Source organism: Nyctereutes procyonoides, unplaced genomic scaffold, assembly GCF_905146905.1.
Source record: "Nyctereutes procyonoides isolate TBG_1078 unplaced genomic scaffold, NYPRO_anot_genome, whole genome shotgun sequence".
Classification (NCBI taxonomy): domain Eukaryota; kingdom Metazoa; phylum Chordata; class Mammalia; order Carnivora; family Canidae; genus Nyctereutes; species Nyctereutes procyonoides.
Window position 1 is genome coordinate 31,445,001 of NW_026575043.1, and position 20,811 is coordinate 31,465,811.

Genomic DNA, 20,811 nt, shown 5'->3' on the forward strand with positions numbered 1-20,811 from the left:
CAATAGTTCATCAGTTGCACATAACACCCAGTGCTCATCACGTTGTGTGTGCAGTTCATATTTCTTTGGGGATTTCTTCTTGGTGTAGCCTACCTCATCCCCAGAAGGCAGTGTGATGATTCCTGACAGAGGGATTCCTGCCAGGGAGTGCCAGTCCCAGATGGGGACACAGAGGGAGATATCCTGACCACTCCAAAGGTGCTGCCAGAAACCCTTCACAGAGGACAAGAATCATTTTCAGTGTTGACACCCAAGAATCAGTTCAATGTCTTGGTCGGCACTCATATCAGCATCTCTCTTGCTCAGAAGAAAACAGAAGGAAATGGAAGACAAAATGGTGTGGTACCTGTGAGCTGCCTTAGACATGGACACAAAGGGTCGGGGTCAAGATGATGGGGACAGGCCAGAGTTTATATTGGAGGGAGAAAAATGAGGAATGCCCTCCAACAGAATCAGCAATGAAGACCCTCAGTATGGAAAAGGGACCAGAAATCAGGTGAGTGGAGAAGTCAAGTGACCTCCGTCTGTTCACAATGAGGCAGGGGACACCGACAGATTGTTGGATGGATGGTTAGAACTCAAGGGGAAGTCACATCAGAAACCAAGAGTACAAGAGAGTCTCTAAGGGAAGGACGAGAGGAACAGTGATATGTGAAAAGAGCCTTAACAAGCTCTGTTTTCCGTTTTTAACTGGTCTGAAGCTCTCCTTCCACAGTTCCTGGGGCTCCTCACACTAAGGCCAAATGGCACATGCTTCCAAACCTATAAAAAGTCAATGAATTAAACAACAAAAAAGAGAGAGATTATAACAGAGAGAGACAGATATTAAGATAGTACTAGGGTCTTTCAGTTGTTCAGCTTATCTATATTTTTAAGATTTAGTGCAATTTTTAAAAATAAAAATGATGTTGAAAATGCCTGAAAATAAGTTGTTTTAAATGTTTTCACTTCACAAACACTTTTACATACACTAAATAAAATATATGATGGGATGGAACTGATCTAGTCACAAAATAATTAAAGGATTTAATTACAGAATTTAGGTGGACGGCATGTAATATACCACGGATGGGATGTAACTACCTGGTTTATCTAAATTTAATGATTTTCCTGGTTGAGGATCCTTGGGCAAACTTCCTGCTTCTCCCTGTTCCCCTGCCCTCACCAAATACACAACAGTGTGTGAAATTATGAAATACAGAAAAAGCATGAGTGAGCAGCGTAAGAGTGGGAAAGCATATGAGAGCGGCAGGCCCCTGTTCCCGAAGACCCCCGAAATCCCAGCATATGTTTACTTTTTGTAAAAACCAACTTGTGTGCATGCACCGTTTATTGTAGTTTCAGAGTCAGTAAAAATAACCTTTATCCTTAGTGTTAGAATTGCTTTAGCATAAAAATATTTTGCATTCAGTAAGGAAATACGATGGACTAGAGAGTAACAGCTTTTCACATTTATATTATTTTAATATATATATTAGAATTAATGAGAAAATCCCAAAAAATCAATAGTAACTTTAAAAAGTTTATACTGCCTAGGGCAAAGAATCCTTCCTAAATCTGGTATTCAGAGATGAAGGCCAGACACCACTAACCACTTTACTTCTGCACTTCACGCGTCTCCTTGGAAAGGCTACGCTCATGCCATTTTGGTTTCTGAGAGAAAACTTGCAAAATGACTGGAATTTTCAAAACACAAATTTTAACTGGAAATATTTTATCTTTGGCAAAGAATATAACCGTGATAGAGCTAAAAAAAAAAAAAAGAAAGAAAGAAAGAAAAAAGACAGACAAGCACAGTTCTGGTCTTCTGGCCTAGGCGGGGCTCTCTGTGTACAACTTCACTCACAATAAGAGAAGAGGCCATGGATAAAATGATGCCATCTAGTTGGATTGGGAAACCAGGTGTTTAAATTCTCTTAAAAATCCAGCTTCCACGTTGAATTAAATGAAGGGATGACTTCTTTAGTGTGGTGCAACCGTTTATTTCTACCGTTGTGGATTTCCATCCCGACAATGACAAAAACCCACATTAAAACCCTAGGTAGAGATTTAAAGTCATTATGTTTGGGAAATAAAAGTGCATTCTGAAGCAATATAATCATACTCAAACTTTGAGATTTTGTACTCAATCCACAAGGCTTATGTGAGCAAAAATTGTTAGAACCCAGATGAACAATAATAATGTATTAGAAGCATGTGAATAATGTTGCCCTCAAAGGTACGATAAACAATTATTCTCTGTGAAACAAAACATTGACTGTGACAATTATTAAAACTCTTGCCACTGCACTCTCAGTATATTCAACATTATTAAAACATTTGGAAAATATAAATTGGCACTTCTGTTTTTGTTCATTTTTAAAAAATGAAAATTGTCGGTAATGTGTGACCTGAAGGCGGATATCCATTATCATAGTCAAACATCATAAAGTAAACTTCAAATGTTATGGATTCTACATAAATTACTCTGGAACAACAACAAAGAGGCTCATAAACTTGCACACAAGCAGAGAAATATTTCTTAAGGAAAAATTGTATGTTTAAGACATTCCACGCTAATGTCTCAGGAAAAGGCATTTTTAGCATACTGCTCCATTACCTATGCTTCATAAAGAATGCATTTATCTAATTTAATTTAGCTGAGAACAGATTCTCAGCAGTGCAATTTGTATTTTGAGAACATCACTTAAGAAACATAGCTTGCAATGTATGGCGGTTCCATGAAGAATAATCTGTAAACAAAATCTCCATCTATCAACAAAGGCCATTAAAGGCCATAAAATAACCCATCCTTGACTGATTAATGCTGCTACTAAAAGAAATTTCCGGCTATTAACATCCAGAAAATATACTGCGAGAGTGGTTGTGTTTATTGTATAAATCACATGGTTATACACGCGGGTATAAAGCAATGTGCTTTCTTAACCGCCACCCCCCTCCCAAATTATTTTAACATTTTTGTAAGGAAGACACTTTGAAGAAATACTGAATATTTATAGAATGTAAATAACTCTATTTGCTCCCTAGAGAAAATGTGTGTAAAGACAAAAGCTATTTATAATTTATTAGATAGGTACATTTGGGTTAACACATCTTAGGGAGTTCTATTATGTTCATATACTTGTGCCATTAAAGTAATTCCTTTAAAGCTTGTCTCAAAAAATTCATTTTCATTTGTATTTATCGGTAGTTCCATCAGTGATCCTGAGCTTGTGTCAGGGGTTAAATCACTGCAGAAATTATTAGTTATTGCCTATATGCTTATCCTATTACATTAGTTTTCCCCATGTCCTTTGGGGCCACTCCTCTTCCTTCTAGGAAACATGTTCAAGCTTGGTCAGATCATAGCTCCAGAAGCTGACGGGGCTCTACGGGAAGATCCTGAGTCTCTCAAAGAACCTCTTCAGCAATGCTATGCATTTGCTCTTAAACCTTCAAAGCTTCTGGCTTTATGTATGGCCTCTGATTTTAACTCTCACTCTCAAAGTTGTTTTCCAAACACTTGGAAACTCAAAAATATATTTTTTTTTTATACTGAGTGTATAGTAAAAGGACTGTGTAAACATTTTACTGACATGAGTCCCTTCTATATGTATACTAATTCCATGACAAATGTGCATTGTAGCCATTTGACAATTAAAAACATAAATGTAAATTCAACAGGTGGGCAGCCCCAGTGGCTCAGCGGTTTAGCACTGCCTTCAGTCCAGGGCGTGATCCTGGAGACCCAAGATCGAGTCCCACATCAGGCTCCCTGCATGGAGCCTGCATCTCCCTCTGCCTGTGTCTCTGCCTCTCTCTCTCACTGTCTCTTATGAATAAATAAATAAAATCTTAAAAAAATTTTCAACAAGCTAACTTTTGCAAGGTCACAAAGCTATTATCTTGCAGAGTATGATTCAAACACAGGTCTGTGTTGATTCAAGCCTATACTGTTAACTGTATAGTTGTCCTACCCTCAGTGTCAGCCCCTGTGGCTAAGAGCACTCCCAGGCTTTCCTTGCCCTCTCTTGGCAAAACATTCCCAGATAGCCTACTCAATCTATCCACTATTTTGCCCACTGAGTAGGGTTATATTTTGCTCTGTTGGGTCTTTTGGGCTTTATTTTATTTTTTTAAGATTTGATTTATTTAGAGCATGAATGGGAGGGGTAGAGGGAAAAATCTCAAGCAGACTCCTCCCTGAGCACAGAGACATGAGGTTCCATCTCATGACCCTGAGATCATGACCTGAGCCAAAACCAAGAGTGGGTCACTCAGCTGACTAGCCACCCAGGTGCCCCTTCTGGGCTTCTTACAATAAGAAAGATGATGAGAAAAGAAGAGTGACAGGAGAATGAGGGGCCTTGGGCTTGGGGTCTGAGAGAAGCTTTCTGAAGGTGACCTGAACCAAAGAGACCCAGCGAATGACAATGAACTGGAAAGGCACATTCCTGGACACGGTATATAGTATTTGAGAAGTACAAGCAAAGGACATGACTTTTGTTTGTTTTCTTTTTCATTTTCTTTCATTTTGTTTCTAAATCCTGTTCACTGATGTTTGTGGTCTTTAAATAGCAATGTTGCTCTAGGATGGAACAACACAGGTGCACGACTTCTGTAGATTTTTGTAAGTATAATTTTATCAAAATATCTAAATGGGATAAATAACCACAGATATAAGACATAGACAACCAATGTGAAGGACAGTGCACAAAAGCCAAAATGAAACGAACACAGTATCACATTGTTTCTTACGTTGAAGAGGTGAAAATTCTATTTTGAATATTTGTGATCCTCGTTTTGTCATTTTCCGTGTTTTGTTTTGATTTCAAGTTTTTATTTAAATTCTAGTTACTTAACATATACGGTAAAATTGGTTTCAGGAGCAGAATTCAGTGATTCATCACTTAGACACAACACCCAGTGCTCATCACAATAGGTGCTCTCCTTAATGCCAATATCCTATCGAGCCCATCCCTACCCAGCTCCTTCCAACAACCCCAAGTTTGTTCTCTATCATTAACTGTCTCCTGGGGCACTGGGGTGGTTCAGTAAGTTAACATCAGACTCTTGATTTCGGCTCAGGTCGTATTACGGTTGTGTGCATATGATTTTAACTATATATTAGTATAACAAGAAATGGCTCTTGAAATTCCCCAAATGTAACACTAAAAATCCTGAGCCATCACTAGCCCAGAAGGGCTGTGAGGTCAGAAGGGATTTTGAGTTTTACTACCTGTATGTAGATCATTCAAGGATTTCTCAACTTCCTGCTAGTAGCAAATCTATGCTACTTTGCTGGTTCTAAGAACTTTTTAAAATAGATGTAAAGAGTACGGGAAATGTTGAAAGTTTTCATTCATCTTTAAGGTGTTTGTATTAAGGCAATATTTAAAGGAATTTAAACAGCTTAAATTTTAAGGGTTGGCAAAGTCAGAACTTTATTCTTTTGGAAGTTTTAAACCACTTAAATTTGACTAATTTTCTTAATTAAAAGAATCACAAAACAATGATTTCATATGACAATCTTGCTTGCTCTATTGGACCCAAATACTAAAGCTTCAAACAAAATAAGTACTGATAAGGTGCTCGGTCACTAACATGAATATCCTGTCATGGTGCCCTTCTCATTCCTCAGCTTCTGTGCTCTCCTGACTTCTTGTACACTGGTCCACAGAAGCTGCCACCAGGAGGCCACGTCTCACTGCTCTGCAGTGAGGGGCAGGGCCAAGGTTTGGGATCAGAGTCCACCACTCCTCTCTGGGTGCTGACTGGTCCTACCCCTTCCTGAACCTGTGTCTCCTCCTCACTGAAGAAGTCACCATGTTGAAGAGCTGTAGTGAGGACCAATGAGAAACTGTGCATACATGTCTTAGGCTAACGCCAAGCATATAATAGGTACTAGGCAAATGGTGACTGTTTTTGCTACTGCCCACTTGAGCTTGGATATTAATGTATTTATTTGCTATTGGGTGCTCGGCATGCATTTCTCCGTTCACACAGTTTGCTAAGTATTCCTCATGCTTGGTCATGGTACGGATAAAAGCACACTGGAGGGTAGCTATCCCCCCTAAAAGAACAAGCACACTGAGTGATTAGATAATATGAATTAGATGAAAATAAACACCCACTGGAGTAAGCAGTAGAGTGATATGAACTGAGCACATTAAATGGAAAATAGGAAGTGATGATTTTTGTTGGGGGCCAGAACATAGCTATTCTGTACATGCCACACGTTCCATGTGGAAGTATGCTTGACAGATTCTTTTAACATGTGCTCCTTTAACTAAAGAGAAATACATGGAAATTATGGAACAGGATAAGAACCAGAAGAAGTAGAACATTTAAACGACAAGCTAACAGATTGGGAAATACGAACATGAAAATCATTTGAAAAAAATTGGATTTATGCCACATATAATATTGATAAAAAGTTTTATACAATGTGATTAATCATTGAAACCCATATGTGCATCTATTCTAATTCAGGTACTAATAGTTAGCCTGTCGCATGGTCCACAGAGATGAATCTGGCATAATCTGCATCTGCATCAAAACAGCAAAGATCTTCATACGGCTAAGAGGGAAAACACATAAACCGAAACTTGCAAACTCAGATGCCGACAGGTAACAAAATGGGTGAAGTATTTCAGGTTTATAAAATAAACACATAAAATATTGTTACAATCGTAAAAAATGATCTCCTCCCATATCCTTGAAATTCGCATTTTTCTGTCCAATTTTATGGTCTATGATTTTTTATAGTAATGGGAGCACAGAAAGAAGCTTCTCAAAAAAAAAATATTTCCAATGAGAAATGGTCATAGATATGTAGTCTCTGTGTCAGAGAAATTACAAGGAGTGGTACTGGTAGCAGTACTGGTAAACCACGTGTATCACTCTGTTTAAAGCAGGTGGCTTCTACTCAGAAATTATTGGCATATACTACTGCAGGCTCAGCATTATCAAATTATCTCATATATTTAAAGAGAGGAAATAAATCTAGTGTGTGTGTGTGCATGTGTGTGTGTATGCATGCACAAGGCTTTAACAGTTGGTTCAGTTTAGACACAAACACTGAGTAGGCAAAAAATTTAAAAACATAGAATAAAAAAATATTCTAAAACTACATCTGTGGGTGGAATCAACATTCAGCCTTCCAGTATTTGAACCTGAATTAAAGGAATCCTAATAGAAAAAAGAATTGTGTGTGTGTGTGTGTGTGAGAGAGAGAGAGAGAGAGAGAGAGAGGAAAACAAAACAAAACAAAACAAAACAAAACAAAACAATGACAACCTCATTTTACTCATTTACTCATTTAAAAATGAGTAAAATCATGGAAGCTCCTTGGGGAGGCCTTACAATTTAATAGGTTTGGGATTATTTGAACAGATTTGTTCCAAGTAGGTCCTGATTTTTCAGAGTAGGTGAATGAATTTGCAATGTTGGAATCACCTGTATTTATTAAAATACATGTTCATGGGCACCACTGCAGATTTATAAAACAGTATTTTTGATTGGACACAGAAATCTGGATTTTTAAATAGGGAATTTAATTAATTTTAATACAAATTATGTCTTTGAATTATGTCACCGAATTCACATCTCCTCAAATGATGATGCATAGACAGGCCAGCAAGAACATTTGTTTACTTACAGGTCCCAATCCCCCTGAAGATGTACAAGAACCTGTAGGGACAAGACCCAAGGGATCTGTATTTGTAACAAATTTAACTACATGATCTTAAGGTGTGTTTGGATGCATACAGCCTATTTTCTATAGCATTAAAGTATTTATTCTCAATTTTAATGTGCAGTGGATGCCTATTTCAATTAACAAAATTTGTCATTTCAAAGTATATCTTTTATTTGTAAAATGACATTTCTAGACCTATCATTTGTTTAAGTTCAGCATAAAAGAGAAAACCTAGTTGATTCTAATAAATCATTATTGCAAATTCAGTTTCATTGCAACTTTAAAAGCAGGGGTATTTATTAAAGTCCATGAATGACTTGAGAGTATTAGCACAATTATTTCTAGTGTCATGGTAGCCACTGAACAACTCACAAATAAAATGTTGGATCCTCAAGATGACATATTTAGCAATTTCTTAATTACATAACCTATATGTGACCTGCTTTTCAATAGTAGTAAGTTTGTGTTTAAGAAACTATCTTACTCAGAAATAAATCATATTAATATAAACAGAACCTACACTTTACCCTTTACTATACATGTGGAAAATGACTACATCATAGGTCCATATAGCTAAAACTTTGTGACATGGTACCTGGAATTCATCTAAGTGAGAAAATGAGAGATTATAAATCTATATAGTAATAAGCAATGAAGTATACAATGTAACTTATCATTATTATTCATAATAAAGCAGAATCAAGATAAAAAGAAAATGAACTGAATAGCAAGGAGAATAATAACATTTTTCACAGAACTAGAAGAAATAATCCTAAAATCTGTATGGATACTCAAAAGCCAAAAAAAGGGGGGGGGAAGCAACTTTGAGAAAGATGAGCAAAACTGGACATATCACAATCCCAGACTTCAAGATACACTACAGAGCTGCAGTAATCAAAACCACATGGTGCTAGCACAAAAAATAGACACATAGATCAACCAAACAGAATAGAGAATCCAAAAATAATCTGTGATTATACGGTCAAATAATCTATAACAAAGGAATCCAGAATATACAATGGAAAAAGACCTACTGAATGGTAGAAGGTATTTGCAAATGATATATCCAATAGGGGTTAATATCTAAAATGTATAAGAAACTTACATAGCTCAACATCAAAAATACAATTTATCTAATTAAAAAATGGGCAGAGGATATAAAGAGATATATTTCCCAAAAAACATGCAGATGGTCAACATATACATGAAAAGATGCTCAATATCACTCATCATCAGAGAAATCCAAATCAAAGCTTCAATGAGTTATCACTTCATACCTGTCAGAATGACTAACAATCAAAAACAACAACAAAACCAAAAAAACACACAAAAGAAACACCAAACAAAAACAAAAAGAAAAACCAGTAAATAATGCGTTGGTGAGGATGTGGAGAAAAAGGTACCCTCATCCACTGTTAGTGGGAGTGCAAACTGGTGCAGCCACTGTGGAAAACAGTCTGGAGGTTCCTCATAGAATTCAAAATAAAAATATGGCATGGTCCAGTCATTCTACTACTGACTCTTTACTCAAGCAAATACAAACACTAATTTGGAAAATATACATGTACCCTAATTTTATTGCATCCTTATTTACGATAAACAAGATATGGAAGCAACCCAAGTAAATATCCCTTGATAGATGGATGGATAAAGAAGATGTGGAATATAACTCTTTCATTAAAAAAAAAAAAATGAAGTCTTGCCATTTGTGACAATATGGATGGCTCGAGAGGGTACTTTGTTAAGTGAAATAAATAAAAGAAAGACAAATATCATACGATTTCTCTTGAATGTGGAATCTAAAAACTAAAATAAATGAATAAACAAAAAACAGAAACAAACTCATAAATACAACCTGGTGGTTGCCAGAGGGGAGCAGGTAGGGAATGAATGGAACAGATGAAGATGAATAATAGGTAGAAGGTTCTAGTTATAAACTAAATAAGTGGGGCAGCCCAGGTGGCTCAGTGGTGTAGCACCGCTTTCAACCCAGGGCCTGATTCTGGAGACCTGGGATTGAGTCCTGCTTCTCCTTCTGCCTGTGTCTCTGCCTCTCTCTTTCTTTCTCTGTGTCTCTCATGAATAAATAAATAAAATCTTAAAAAAAAAAAAAACTAAATAAGTCACGGGGATGAAAAGTACACTGTACGGATTATAGTCAGTGATATTGTACGGATGCTGTACAGTGGCAGATGGTAGTTATACACTTACTGTGTTGTAAACCTGAAACTAATATAACGCTGTATGGCACATGTACTTCAATAACAAAAACAATGAAAATAAGATAAAAATAAAGTAAAAATAGAATTTAAGGTATATCAAGAGAAGGAAGAGGATAAGGAGCTAGAAGAAAGGCTATAGGTCATCCGAACAGGCATCCGAAATGAGAGTGTTTCTTTTGAGGTTTTTGGTAGCACCAAACAGGTCAGAAGTTCATCTACAGTAGGAACAATTTCCCAGTATAAATATATTCTAAGTTCCTGTCATTTTTGCATTATATGAGAACAAGTAACATACATTTAGTATCTCTAGTTTTGCTGTAGGCTAATTATTTATATGCACATAATACATGGGTATTTGAGATTGAACTGTATTTATCAATCCAACCGCATGAGCATCTGTTTGGCTGGGTCAGTGAACACACACATTCTTCCTAAAGTGATATTCAGGCTATAACAATAGCTCCATTGGGTTCAGCTCTTTCCTTGTTTGGTGCATTTCCTGTATGCCAATAGTCACAGCTGGCCAGCCTCACGCTAGGACATACACTGAGGGGCAGAGGCAGGGAAATATTTCAAGTGAGCTCATTAATGACGAAGAAGGAAGAAATGCTTATAAAGTTGTTTATTTTTCAACCAACCAAATGGCTGTGAGCCCCAAATAAGAATGCAAGCGGGGTACTTAACATGATATCTGGCATAGAGTAAGAGATCAGCAAATGCAGCACTATGAATGCAGTGATTATAATTTATGGTATGTCATTGTCTCTCCTGTATGTAAGCAAACATATGTGTTCTAATAACAGGTGTTACCCACTTGAGCATGTGTGTGGATGCACCCAGATATGGGCTGGGTGAAATCATGAGCTGCCACATGTGACCTATTTCTACATTTAGAATAAGTCGTTGTGTTGAAATGTTATGAAAGAATGTGCTTTAAAAAAAAAAAAGACCCCAGCTCTTTGGTGTTGAAATAACTATACTATGAAGAATTATAAATGAGTGTATACACAGAGGTCACTTTATATGGAGGTATCAGTAATGTTATTCTATATGAAAAAAAAATCTGTAGATAAAAGGGAAAATGATAAAACAGAACTCCATGGAAATATCAAAGTATCAAATGGAAATGTTCATTAAAAAGAAATATGTAATATGAAATTTTAATTTTTAAATCTCTTTTTTTTGAGAGAGAGAGAGCTCACAAGCAGAGAGAGGGGAAGAGGGAGAGGGAACGAGAATCTCAAGCAGGCTCTGCATTCAGCAGAAAGCCTGATGAGGGGCTTGATCTCATGACTCTGAGATCACGACCTGAGCCAAAAATCAAGAGTCAGATGTTAACTTACTGAGCCACCAAAGTGCCCCTTTAATATGAAATTCATAAAATTGATCTTTTGGTTCATGATGTTAATTATTTCTAACTTTAATGAAATCTTCTCGTTAAAGAGAGAAAAGAAAGCTAAGCATAAATCTTCAATATTAATAGTTAAGAATCTAGAACATTTTCACATTTCATTTTATAGGTTTAATCCAGTTAAATCGTCTCTGGGAGAAAATTGACAGATACTAGGATCGGCCCTGCCTCCTCAGAATCTACCACTTTAAAAAGACATAAAATAAGAATTCCTCACCTCTCTTGCATGGCAGATTGCTAATTAGTATCTGTCTATAAGAACCAAAACCTTAAAAAAAAAAAAAAAAGAACCAAAACCTTCTAAATAAAGAAAGGAGGGGTGATATTCATTGATTGGGATAAGAGAAGAAATGGAAGACAAACAGGGGTGGGTTCCCAGTGGCATTGAGAGAAGTCTTGAAGGTTGAGGAATTTAACACAATTATTGCACCTAGTAAAACTGATGAGAATACACTTTGCCTCTTGGGTGTCCATCCCCGTGGACTCTTGTAGCCCATGGCTCATGCTTCAGCAAGTCCGGGGAGTGGGGAAAGCACAGGGGAAGGGATTCTGACCAGAGGTGTTGGCTCCCACCAAACAGGGACTTCAAAACGAGGATCCAGCATGCAACCCTACCGTTACACCTCACTTTTAAGTAAATTATTACATTTAATTCTCTGGACTGTCACAATTTATGCTCTCCTTCTTGGAGTCCTTGCTGCATGGACCGAGTTTACAATATCCCTCTAGTTCACACTGGTACTCCTCTCCAGGTCTGAATGTGCATCCTTCTAAGCCATGACAGATCTTCTAAGAGCAGGTTTGCTGATGGTGTGATCTAGGACAGGATTAGGCAAATGACAACCCCCTGGACAAATCCAGTCCACTGCCTGATTTTTGCATGGCCAATAAAATAAAAATAGTTTTTACATTTTCACATAGTTGGGGAAAAAAATCAAAGCAAGACTAATATTTCTTGGCAAGTGAAAATTACTTAAAATTCAAATTTCATGTCAGAAAGGGAGATAGAACATGAAGACTCCTAACTCTGGGAAATGAACTAGGGGTGGTGGAAGAGGAGGGGGGCAGGGGGTGGGGGTGAATGGGTGACGGGCACTGAGGGGGGCACTTGATGGGATGAGCACTGGGTGTTGTTCTGTATGTTGGCAAATTGAACACCAATAAAAAATAAATTTATTATTAAGAAAAAGAAAAAGAAAGAAAAGAAAGAAAGAAAGAAAGAAAGAAAGAAAGAAAGAAAGAAAGATGAAAAAAAATTCTAACTTCAAAATTCATAGTCTTGTCCACTCCTTCATGCAGTGCTGATAGTTTTCATGCTACAAGGGGAGGGTGAGTCATTGCAGCAGAGACCATCTAGCTTGCAAAGCCTAAGTGATTTACTCTGGTTTTTACAGAAAATGTTTGCTGACCTCTGCTCTAGGAAAATTATTTTGGATATACATAGATTTAAAAATATGGTGGAGGGAATCATACTGTGAACCTATGACATAATTATATTATTATTAATATTTGAGAGAGAGAGAGAGATTGGGGAGATTGGGGAAAGGGTCAGAGAGAGAAACAGAGTCCCAAGCAGGCTCTACACTCAGCACAGACTCACAGAGCCTGACTGGGAGCGTGGGTCTCATGACCCTGAGATCATGAACTGAGCTGAAGTCAACAGTTAGACGCTCAACTGAGACACCCACGCACCCGTACGTTATAATTATAGAGCAATGGAAAAATCATGCAGAAAATTCTGATAAAATACCCATCTTATTACTTTTTAATCACAGGTCATATAGGAAAAATCTGATACAATGGATTTATTCTAGTAGGTGGATATAAGATGGTAAAATGATTCTGTTATTTCTAGTCTTATAAATTGAGCCCAAACACAGTTTGGGGGGAAACGATCAGGTAAAACATGTAAAATGATCATGTAAAGTATAGGTTGCATTTTATTTTATTTTATTTTATTTTATTTTATTTTTATTTTTTTTATTTTTTAATTTTTTTATTTTTTTATTTTTAATTTTTTTTAGGTTGCATTTTAAAACTGATTCTTTTTTTACTCTTCTGTGAAGGTCCCGGATACTAAATACTCCAGATCACCTTCAGTAAGAAGACTGCATCAGCATATTTAAATCTTTGAATGCCATTACTTTCTGCTTTCTTGGGAAAGCTGAAAACCACATTTTATGGTAGATACCCCTGGAAAATTGAGTCAAAAATTGGTCTTATTAATATATAATTACAACAGTCATAACAGCACAGCATAGCTTTTAAAACCATAACATTATATTATCTGTATGTTTATATATTTCCTACATACGCTGTAGGATTACTTGTATTTTGAATAGAATTATGCCTTCAAGAGAAAGAGCAGTCTGTACTAATGCCATTGCCATACTAAGGGAAATATTATCCATACGATGTTTCTATTATTTCCCTCTATTAAAAATCTATTCATTAAACAATCTGCCATGCTTTCCTTAAAAAAAAAAAAGAAAGATCTAAATACTAATTTTATCATAAAAGAATAAAAATGTCAATCTCTGAATACTCAATAAAGAGAAAAATACATCCTTTCTTTAAAAAACATCAAAATAGCAGATTTAATTATGTCCCCAAAGGTTTACTGTGTGTGTAAAGAAAACTATTATTTATTTTAAATGATATAGCTGAGTTCATTTTAAATAAACCCTGAGAACATAAATCTGATTCATTCATAAGAGCTGAATTTGAGTGTATTTATGTAACAAAAGCAACATTTATCTTAAAAGGGATTAATGCACTATTTCAAGTAAATGAACAAGTATTCGTTAGTGACCTTCCAAACATTGTGCTAGTAGTAATAATTACTATTAATAATAAAATGCATCCCTCAGTGTATATTGACTGGTTCAATTTATTAAATATGCTGATATTTACATACCTCTCCAAGATTATTTTGTAGGGAAAGTCTACTTTGTATGATAAAATCAAGATGATATGCAGGATAACTACATTTAGAAGGACTTCACAAAATATGAGATTTGTAGGGACCCATTTTTCTGAATTCTCTCATCCACCTAAAGCCAGACATTCTGTGCAGATCATCTCATCTTCTTTATCCAGACAATGGAAAATATCTGATATCTTTTATTTCCTTTGCATGTAAACACTCAGTAACTATCCATTTTTTTAATTTTTAATCTATATATATATATATATATATTTTTTTTTTTTTCTCTTCAGTAGTGCAATATTTCTGCTTTCTCCCCATTCATCTTTTCCACCCAAATCCCAATCTGCTCTGAGCAATCTCAACCTTGCTTGGTTGGAAACACCCATCTGATAAGAAAGACAGGATAGTCAATCAATGATGAGCCACACATAAAATTTAATACAAACTAAAATGTAGGGGGGTGAAAAGAGAGGGGAAGGGACACGTGATGGGGGTGCAGCCATGGGGCAGGGAATTAGAGAAAGAGATAGGTTGGCAGAGTCCACTGCTGCCCAGGAGGGACAGGAGCTCCTGTCTTCATATTGCCTGAGGGCACCTACCCATCAAGGCCAATGCTGGCTGTTCCTGCTGGAGGGTGTATGTGGGGGGGGAAGGGGAGGTCCCAGGCCACTACATGTCCCATGTCCTCGGCTTTTGTGTCTCTGAAGGGAAGCCTGCAGCTCCAGGGGAATAGAGTGCCACTGAGAACTTACTGATGCCCAGGACTTGGGAAGATCAATGATCACTGACAAGACTTTCATCTGTGTTTTCCACGTGTCCTGAGCAACAGAACCTACTGGGTAGGTTGGTATCACAGTGCTTCAAATCCTTCCATTACTACAAATCCAACTGTCTACTGTCAGTGTGATCTGAGTCTCTGTGCTCTTCCCCCGTTACTTGACCTCCTGGCTGTTTCCTCTACAGTATCTCTCTCCATCCCTGCCTCCACCAGGGCCTCCCACAACCTCATCCCCATGGTCTCCTTCAAAGCAGTTTCCTGACTTTCAGCCTCCCAAGACCTGATGAGACTTGCTTACTACCCTCAGATACATTTTCTTCAAACATCACACAGTTTTTCAGGTTAGTTCTTCTCCTGAATACCTCCTGGATTCCCATTAGCTCAGAATAAAGTCCAGTCTCATCAGTCTCATTATTCACAGTTGGGTTCGATTGATTTTACATTCCCTGTCTGACTTTGCAGTAGTCTGTTCTAGGTGGACCAGTTTCTACTTTGTGTTGACTTCTTCCCTATCATTGCTGATTGCAGCCCTACCCTTCAAAGTAAATGCCATACACCAGAGTAAAACACAAGTCCCAGGTTGTTCACCAGCCTTGCACTCTGCGGGGGTTTTGGTGGTAAAGCTCTGCACACATCCACCGTGCCCCATTTATACAAGTTATCTCATGTATAACTTTAGGGATATAGTTGTATTTGCATTTTTTTTTACTCTATTTTACATTGTTTGGGAAAAGATACATTGAGCTTTTACTGATGTTTTAGCAGGAATAAAAACAACACTAAATAATCACAGGGAAAATTATGCCCCTTTAACTAAATCATGTAGAATATATTTATAAATGTAGAAGAGAATCTTAAAAATAGGGAGTCTATTACACGCTAAAAAATCCTTATTTCCCAAGAAAAGTGGTATTTAGTAATTCATAATTAAAATGCTTAAACAAAATATAAATATTTTACTTTGCTAAACTTTACTTTGTAAAACTCAAATGGATTCCAAATTGTAATTGAATGGATGTAGTGAATAATATTTTTAGGTTGAAATAGAATTTTTAAATCATCTAGCCTTAAATTATATTTAATAGATGTGGTTTAAAAAAAAACTGTAACCACAGAGAATCTTATTATGTGAACATGAGTCTACTCTTTTTTGGTTTTTGTTTGTTTAGTGCCAATACTTATGGAACACATTTGCAAGCAACCAGAGAGAGATGCTTATTGTGGCTTGCAGTAGAATATTAAGGGCTTCAGAGTAAGATGCACCTTCCTTTGTATCTTGGCTGTCTCAAATGATAAGCCTGGATTACAGAGTGTCCATAAGCCTCAGGTGTTTACAAAATTTTAATCAGAATTACATATTCATGAATGTGAAGAGTCTAGTAAAAACTCTGGACAATAGTAATTTGTGATCATTCATAAGCCCTATTATCTTTCTACCTACTACATTATATGACAGGATCCAAAAGATATATGTTTTTACCTGCTGAATGAATAAATTGGTGAATTAATGAATAATTAGTAGGATTCAAAATATATATCTGGCTATTAAAGAATTAGTAAAATGTAAAGTTCATAAAGAGTCCATATTTCCTTAATGATTGTTATAACACTTTCAAAAATTGGCCTTATGAATTGTTGTGGTGTAGACAATACTAATTTTATTCTCATTTACCATTGCCTTGCCTGCATTTGAAAAATTATGTAGGTATATTATACAGGGGTGTGTGTGTGTGTGTGTGTGTTTTCTTTCACAGACCTAGACTAGTTTAATATTTTTAATATTTATTAAATTTTACTTCTACAAATTAATAATTATAACCTGAGTTTGAGTGGAAGATCTAAGTTGAATGGTGACCAAATAGGTGGGGCATATCTTAGCAGCTTTTAAATTAACTCTTTTGTAGAAAAACAATCAATTTGAAATTACAAATTAAAATTATTAGCTGCCATATGCATGCATCCTAGTGACCAAGTCATTTGGCTTTCCTTAATATAATTGAGAGATACATATTTTCACAGATTAATGGAATTTTGCCCTAATCTTTGAAGGGGGTTATGACTGGAAAAGCAGAGATTAAAGAGTTTTGCCTAGAAAGCAACACATTTTCCTAATATATGGAGAACTCTGACATTGGGTAGATTATAGATAAAAAAAAAAAAAAAGTCCTCCTTTTTAACCTATGTGGTCTCTTTGTGACAACTTTTCACATTGAATATATGCCATTACATACACTATCTTTGATCAGAAACTCACAAACCAAACAGTTGGCAAGGTTAAACAGTTCACTCTCTGCCTCCTATGAAGATGAAGAGCATGGGGTTCCTTTGCATGCAATTAGGGCCACCTTTCGCCTTTTCCCAAGTAGCAATAGAGGCTCTTCCTGAGAGGATGTTAGGAGCTGATGGCCAGCATGTTGGAAGAAAGTGAAGAGAACATTCCACTGGCACAAACAAGATGGCACATGTTTTTGCCACCTCCACAGCATGTTGCTGGTTAAACATACTAATTTCTCCATTAGGGGCCCAATATTTCACAAAGATTCCTCAATTATGGCAAAGCGAGGAGTTTTATCATCAGTATTTTTTCATGGAAGTCAGCCTCTGTCTTTGAGTATTCTTTTCTTCTAATGCTGACCTTGGCCAGACAAAAAGAGAAGGGATAAAGAGTTGGATGGAAATATAATAAATCCAGAATGTTATAAACATAAACTGTCATTTGTAGGGAAAAGAAATCATCAAGACCTGGGAAAGAAATCAACCAATAGAAAAGGTTGACACAAAAGATATGTGCAGGGGAACTCCTTCATCTTTGGTTTTAGTCTTGTATTTCAGTGACACATTAGCAACACATTTTTATGAGAACATTCGCTGTGTCATTTTCTCACAGACATGCTTCAGGCAAACTAAATCAACTTTGATTAATTATTATTGTTTGTTATCTGTACTCAATGTTTGCAATGTCATAAAGTGTGTCTAAAAAATAAAACTGGGGATTTGATATCTGTGCAGTTTTCTCTTAGAGGAATGAGTGAAAAGATAAACTCAGAGTATAAATGATTTATTTTTCTTCTTGTTTATGTACTGGAAGAGAGATATTTTTAAACGGTGAAAAATAGCATTGCTTCTTGGCGCCTGGGTGGCTCAGTCGGCTGAGCATCTGACTCTTGATTTCAGCTCAGCTTATGATCTCAGGGTCATGGGATCGAGCCCCACACCGGGCTCAGTGCTCAGCTGGGAGTGTGCTGGAGATTATCACCCTCTCCCTCTGCCCCTCCCCTGATTGTATTCTCTCTCTCTCTCTCCCTGTCTTTCTCTCTCTCTGATAAATACATAAAATCTTACAAAGAAAAGAAAAAAAAAAACAAAGCTTCTAGAGCATTGCTTCTGGAATCAAGGAAAATATTTAGGCATTGAGATATTTTTAAACACACATATAGTCTCATCTCACCATTAACTCATTCAACACATCCTTACTGGGATACTTGTGGATGTGCAATTGATCTAAACCATGGAATGAGACTCAGGCTGAGTTTTAGATAGAAGTGAAAATGGATTTAATGGCCATGTTGTCAGGCCTGAATACTGAAAGCCTTGAGAAAAAGGATCAGTCTAAAAAATCACGTCCAGGAGGGCAGAGTGGTAACAAGAACTGAATCCATGTTGAAGGGTCAGTTAGAGAGGACAGGTACAAATAATAAGCAATTTCACAATTCCAACCCTAGAGATATTAGCTCAAACAGATGGAAGACATCTTTTATGGAAGGCTAATAGCCAAGCCAACAGGCAAAATAAGTAGTCCTTTAAGCCACACTAGGTTACAGAGTAAACTTCCTACAACATACCCATCTATAAAGATAAATATGACCCAGTTCCTGGCTTAAAGGTTTGGATAGTCCATTTGGGAAAACAGATGAGTTATCTGGTATAATAAATGTTATGTTGCTTTCAAGGCAAAGTAGGCAGATGGAGCAGAGAGTCAATAATTCTGCAAGGAATGGAGACAAAGGAAAGCTTCTAGGGAAAGACTCCGGAGCTGTTGTTTTGTTTTATTTTAAAGACTTTATATATTTATTTAAGAGAGAGTGAAAGAAAGAGCACGAATGAGGGGAAGGAAAGAGGGAGAAGCATACTCCCCACTGAGCAGGGAGCCCAGTGTGGGACTCAATCCCAGGTCCCTGGGACCATGACCTGAGGTGAAGGCAGATGTTTACCTGACTGAGCCACCCAGCTGCCCCTTGAGATGGTTTTTTACAGATGAACAAGATGCTGGACAAACTCTACGAAAAACATCGAGGCATCATATGTATGTTTTCTTTGAGTAACTCTTGATTGATATGTATGTTAATCAGGTTAACTTTGAGTAGGTGAGTTTGAACATGGAATACTTCATAGACCAGGCTCATAGATTTAACCATTTTTAAATTCCTTTTTTTGTGTTTATTTTTCAGAAGATTACTCTATGAAAACAGTAACGTTTTATGAGGCAGTGAGACCATCTAGGAGACTGCTGTGCTTGTCACAATAATAGAACATGGAATCTTAACCAAATAGCAAAGCCCGTAGGAAGGAACTGATGAAATAAATAGCTAACGAGTATAATCAACAGAACTACTATGTAGAATAGGAGGCAGGAGATACAAGTTGCTTCTTGGCTTACACAATTAGAAAGGTGAATAAATAAAGGAATGTAGCGGGATGATGGCTATTATAATTTTAGAGATGGGACTGAATATCTATTGGACAATCAAATGGTCAAAACCAGGATGAAATAATCCTGCATTAAAAAAAGAAACAAAACTAATCCACTCAAATCATAAAGACTTTCAGTAGATTATTAATTTTGGTTGTATTCCTGAAATTTTCATTATATGCCTTCAATTTTTTGTTAGATTCTATAATTTATTTTGACTTAAAGGGAACAATAACTATCACTAAAGTGAATGAATTCTACCATATTACCTGTTCTGGGAAAACAAGTAAAAATATAATGCACTATACTACTTTATTGATTATTTACAAGTGCAATTAATCACAGAAAAATTATATGGTCAATAGTTATTCATACAACCTTCAGTAAAGCTGAATTTTAACATCCTAAAATAATTATAAAAGCACATCTATTAAATTCCAGCTATGAAGGGTATAGAATTATATCCATTTTTGATAGTGGTTTGCCATTAGCTGTCACAGAATCCTTACTGGTTTTCTCCCATCTATCACAGCATCATGTATGAACTGTGGATGACTAGAAATGACTATTTCTGATTTCAGTAAATGAGCACTAGGCACACCAACCCTTAAAAGCAGGCCTTTAAGTCTGCATGCTAAAGTGATAAAGAGAAAGTAGCAAGTGAAAGTTCCTTTCAAGGATTCATGTATATTTTCTTTTTTTAAAAAATATATTTTATTTATTTATTCATGAGAGACACAGAGAGAGAGGCAGAGACACAGGCAGAGGGAGAAGCAGGCTCCCTGTGGGAACCCTGATGCTGGACTCAATTCCAGGACCCCAGGATCATGCCCTGAGCCAAAGGCAGATGATCGACCACTGAGCCACCCAGGTGCCCTATATTTTCTTCTTAAATACAGATAGATTCGTTCAACATGAATCCTCTGATTATTCATTTCTCCTCATTTATCCTAAAGAAGCCAGTTTAAAACAAAATTGTTATTTTTGGTTTCTTCATCACTTATATTCTATCTAATTGGATGTGTGCCATTTTATTATTAATTTTGTTTGACATTACTGAGGGAAAATGTCAATCCATCTTTTTTTTTTTTTTTTTTCAGTGA

The 20,811-nt window shown here is 36.5% G+C and overlaps 1 protein-coding gene across 16 annotated transcripts in view; it reads right to left on the reverse strand.

Annotated features, from left to right (window-relative positions):
- PCDH15 (protocadherin related 15) overlaps positions 1 to 20,811 on the reverse strand; it is a 739,593-nt gene that overhangs the window by 692,807 nt on the left and 25,975 nt on the right. The gene's annotated exons all lie outside the window — the stretch shown is intronic.